We start from the raw sequence: 5,332 nt of genomic DNA, 5'->3' as shown, positions 1-5,332 counted from the left end.
GCTAATGATCCCGTAGAGGAACCCCCAAGTAACCCTGAAAATGCCGAGGTGTATATGGAGAGAGTGAGAAGTTGGCAACGTGAAGTATCCAGATTTGGGGGGTCAGTGTATTGTGAGGAATTTCGTTTTGTTAATCTTGAGCAAATAAATTCAGCTCAGCAGGTTGTTGAAGCCATACACCGGGGGATACAGCTAGTTCTCGATGACATTAATGGTAGGGTAGGCCCTGATGATTATGTTCAGTTACGTTTAGAGAGCCGTAATTTAACTAACTCTTTGTTTTCGGTCAAAAGAACTAGGGGTGAGCTGTCTGCTGAGGATTTCTTAAATCAGACCTCAAAACTGCTACAGAGCAATAGAGAGTTGCATCTCGATGGGACGTTGCGCCTTGTTGTGACAGTTGTAAAAAACAGGGGTGGGGGCGCTCGTAGAGTTTTAAATACTATCCTTAATAGTCAAATTATTCATAAAAAGAGACAGTGCTTAGTAGACCTGACTTACACCGGTACCAATTTGTGTTTTGCGGGTGGGCTCTTGACCGTTATGTCCTATCGTAAACCTACGGACGTGGAATTGTTAGCGGAGGCGAGAAAGTTACATGAGAAACTGGGGTGGTCAGATCAAAAAAAGGTTATGCTCAGCGACGTAGCAAAGTTTGAACAGCATTTAGGAGTTAACATACAGGTGGTGCTGTATACGGCGAAAGGCGGCTGGGGCTTTTTTAAAACGGGGGGCACAGTGTACCCTAAGACTTATTTTATCCTGTTGCACGATGAGCATTACTATGGGGTTCTGGATGTAAAAAAGTTGTTCGGAGTGAAAAATTGTGAGTTTTGCCACATGGTGTACAGCCACGACCATTCTTGCAGGTATCATTGCCGCCTCTGCTTGAGCGTAACGTGCTCAGACAGCGTGGGCGTGCAGCAGCGGTGTCCTAGCTGTAGACTGTATTGTCGGTCCAAAGAGTGTTTAGACAGACATATCGACTGTGCATCAAAAAACCAAGTTGAATGCCTGTCTAAAACTTTGTGTGAGAAGTGTCAGTCTTACGTGGACAAGCGGCATAGGTGTAAAGGGAGACGGTGTAAGCAGTGTCAGGGTTTGATCGTTGGTGATGTAGACGGTCACCTCTGTTTTATGGACAGCCTTAGAAAGCCCGAATCTTCAGAAAAGTATATTTTTTATGATTTCGAATGCATGCAGGAGACCGGGGTGCACACTCCCAAGTACATTTTTGCTATGTGCCTAAAGCCAGAAAAATCCTGGGAATTTAAGGGCGATGAGTGTCTTTATGTGTTTGTGAAGACCTTTATTGGCAAAGCGTTTCGGGACTACACGTTCCTAGCACACAATTCTAAAGGTTATGATGCATACTTTATCGTTAGACAGTTACTCAAGGAAAAGATGGGCCTAGAACTGATCACTCAGGGTAGTAAACTAATGTGCGTGGAAGTTAAGGCCCTGGGCATTCGTTTTATAGACTGTTTAAACTTCTTGCCCATGAAGCTTAGCAAGCTACCGCAGGCGATGGGGTTTGAAGGGTGCAAAGGGTATTTTCCACACTTTTTTAACATGTTAGAAAATCAAAATGACGTGGGGCCTATGCCCGGTATGGAGCACTATGGTGTAGAAAGCATGATGCCCAGAGAAAAAGCAGAGTTTCTCGACTGGTATCGGGACCACAGCTCTGAGGCGTTTGACTTGCAGAAAGAGCTCGTGTATTACTGTCAGCAGGATGTAAAAATTTTGAGACAGGCCTGTATCCTATACAGAAAAGAGATTATGAAAATTACGGAGAAGGGAGATGTAGTAGAGAAAGAACCTGGTAAATTCACTGAGATAAAACTGTGTATAGATCCATTCCGGTACATAACACTGGCCTCTGTCTGCATGGCTATGTACAGGTTTATGTTTTTGGAGCCTAACACGGTAGCTCTTCTCCCTCCAGACAACTATCACAGGCAGAAAAAGAGATATTCGACCCCATCTATTCAGTGGCTGTTGTATATCTCTCACAAAGAAAATATACAAATACGGCACGCTTTACAGGGTGGGGAACTACAGGTAGGCCCCTACTTTTTAGACGGTTATGCCGATGTTGATGGGGTACGCACAGCCTTTGAGTTTAACGGGTGTTTTTTCCATGGCTGTGCCACCTGTTATTGTGAAAAAGCACAAAATCCTATGATGGGGACATCTTTTGGGTTTCTTTATTACAAGATGCAGCTCAAGACTGACTATCTGAAACGACTTGGTTTTGTAGTGAGGACTCTTTGGGAGCACGAGTGGGAGGTGATGAAAGAAACAGACAGGGAGCTTGCAGACTTTTTAAACCGAGCCCAGTTACCCCAGTCTCTCGTGCCTAGGGATGCTCTTTTTGGGGGTAGGACAAACGCTATCCGCCTATATTACAAGCCTAACCCCGGGGAAGAAATCCACTATTATGATTTTACCAGTCTGTACCCTTTCGTAAACAAAACCAAAGAATACCCTATCGGACACCCCGATATAGTCTATGACAAATTTGGGCCCCTTGCAAATTATTTTGGAATTGCAAAAGTTAAAGTGTACCCCCCACGAGGCCTCTTTTTCCCATTGTTACCTGTCAGAGTGGGTGGCAAGCTCATGTTCCCGCTATGCCGAACCTGTGCGGAAACCGAGCAGCGAGAGACATGCACCCATACTGACGAGGAGCAGGCCATCCTGGGGACTTGGTGCACGGTGGAATTGAACGCGGCCATAGCGAAGGGGTACGCGGTGGCTAAGATCTATGAAATCTGGCATTTTAATGAAAAATCTGATAAACTCTTTTCAGAGTACATAAAATTACACCTCCGTCAAAAACAAGAGGCTTCAGGGTATCCCAGTTGGTGCACAGACGAGGAAAAACAAAATAAGTACATTAGCGATTTCTACCAGAAAGAAGGTGTGCATTTACGCCAACACGAGATCAGATCAAACCCTGCTAAACGCCAAATCGCTAAACTGTTTTTAAATTCTCTGTGGGGTAAATTCGGCCAAAGATCCAACCTACCCAACACCAGCATCGTGAGAGACCCTGACGAACTCTTGCAGTACCTGTTTTCCCCCAATTATGAGGTTTCATCTTGCGAGTTTATCGATGATGAAACAGCGTGTGTGTCGTGGAAGCACGCAAAAGAATGGTACTCTGTCTCTGGCAATACCAATGTTTTCATAGCCTGTTTCACCACCGCTTATGCCCGCTTAGAATTATACAGCCTCCTAGACGGTTTGCAAGAGCGGTGCCTGTACCACGACACTGACTCGGTGATCTTTGTGAAAAGGGAGGGTGACTGGAATCCCCCTCTGGGGGATTATTTAGGGGACCTCACGAGCGAGATCCCGCCAGATCAACACATCACCGAGTTTGTGTCGGCAGGCCCGAAAACCTATGGGTATAAGCTGTCGGGTGGAAAGGCCTGTATGAAAGTCAAAGGTATTACCCTAAACGTAGCAAACTGCGAAAAGATCAACTTCGACAGTTTGAAAGATCTAGTCTTGGACTATTGCAGAGGTGCAGCAGCCCTCTATCGTAAGAAACAAAAACCAGTGGCAAATAGAGACAAAAACCCTTAAAAAGACACAAAAAGTGGTTTACAACAAGAGGGTCCTAGGAGAAGGTTTTAAAACCCTGCCCTACGGCTTTTGAAAAAAAAAATGGATACGAGGTGGAAACACCCCTTTTCTGCAATTCTCGCGGGGCCTAGCAACTGCGGGAAAAGTTACTTTATAAAAAACGTGTTGGATAATGCCAAACACACACAGTCTGTTATGCCTGAGAATATCGTGTGGTGTTACAGTTGTTGGCAACATCTGTATAAAGAACTGCTTTGTAAATATCCCTTTATCAATTTTGTGGAGGGTCTGCCTGAGGCTTTTGACGATGACAGTTTGTTTCCTACTAATAAAGTAAATATGATTATCATAGACGATCTGATGAACTCGGCTTGTGAAAGCGATGAAATCGAGAAAGCCTATACCAAGTACGTGCATCACAGAAACCTGAGCATTATGTATATAGTTCAAAACGTATTTTGTCAGGGAAAAAAGAGTCGCACAATTAACCTAAACACAAAGTACATGGTTCTGTTCAAAAACCCCAGGGATAAATTACAAATTGCTACGCTCGCTCGGCAAATGTACCCCGGCAAAGCTCAATTCTTTCTAGAAGCTTTTGAGGATGCTACCAAAAGACCTTATGGCTACCTGGTGGTGGATTTAAATGCTTCCACACCAGAAGCTTATAGACTAAGAACTGGTCTTTTCCCTCCAGACTGGCCGGCGGGTTATACTTTGAAAAGAACAGCCGGGTATAAAAAGAGATGACTTATCGTCAGGCCCTTTTTTAACAGCCGGGGCTGCTGACTGAAAACATGTCTAGCTGTGTGAAGAGAAACCTGGGCCTTTTAAAATTACTTAGCAAATCGTCCCCACAGCAAAGGAGGGCTATACTGTGTTCGGCCTCTGACGATCCAGTAGCGGCCATCTCAGAAATAGCGCTCAATACCTTAAAAGGAAACGTACCTTTAACACAGAATCAAGTGCGTGTGCTGAAAAAGAAACGCACGCTTATAAAAACTTTGTGTAATAAAAGGGTTTCACTTAAAAGAAAAAAACATCTGGTAAAGCAGTCTGGGGGGTTTATCGGACCTCTGTTAAGTTTTGCTATCCCTCTGATAACGGGGCTTTTAACTAATCGATAATGGAGTATGCAGAAAAAATGTTCCTGGTGCCCAGCCACCAGTTGGAGCAATTAAGGGCTCCCCCTCCGGCAGAGGAAAATATCAGAACAACCGCAACTCGCTTACTGGATGCTGAAATGAAGTCTGTTCTTCAAAGAACTGACTTGGCTGAATATGAAAAGGCTAAACTTTACAGCGCCGTGCTTCAAAGGTACCTAATGTACGTGAAGCAGAGTGATGCGGATAAAGGGAAAATAAGTCTGTTTCTACCGGAACAGGAACAAAGTGTGACTGCCAAACCCCCAGAAACACCGAAGAACTCAGACTCTGTTGCTCAGGAGGTGTTGGATAACGTCAATAAGCGTTATAAGAAAAATGCAATAGTATTGCTAAATAAGCTGGGCCAGGATAAAAATCTCTCTTCATGGAACGATAAAGGGTCTTTTGTGTACAAAGGCTCTGTGGTTAATGGTTCTAACATGCTCGACTTAGTCAGGGCCATCACCCAGACTCGCTCTGTTCCTAGCAGACATGTACCTAAAGGATGGGATGTGTTTATGAATGCCATGGTGGAACTAAACGTACCATCTTCCGTCATGGGCAATGCGGCCAACAGAAATCTTTTGGAA

The sequence above is a fragment of the Terrapene carolina genome, unplaced genomic scaffold (genome assembly GCF_002925995.2).
Source record: "Terrapene carolina triunguis isolate 2854851 unplaced genomic scaffold, T_m_triunguis-2.0 Scaffold310, whole genome shotgun sequence".
In the NCBI taxonomy this organism is placed as follows: Eukaryota; Metazoa; Chordata; order Testudines; family Emydidae; genus Terrapene; species Terrapene triunguis.
The sequence above is the reverse complement of the archived record's forward strand: the minus strand, read 5'-3'. Positions refer to the sequence as shown.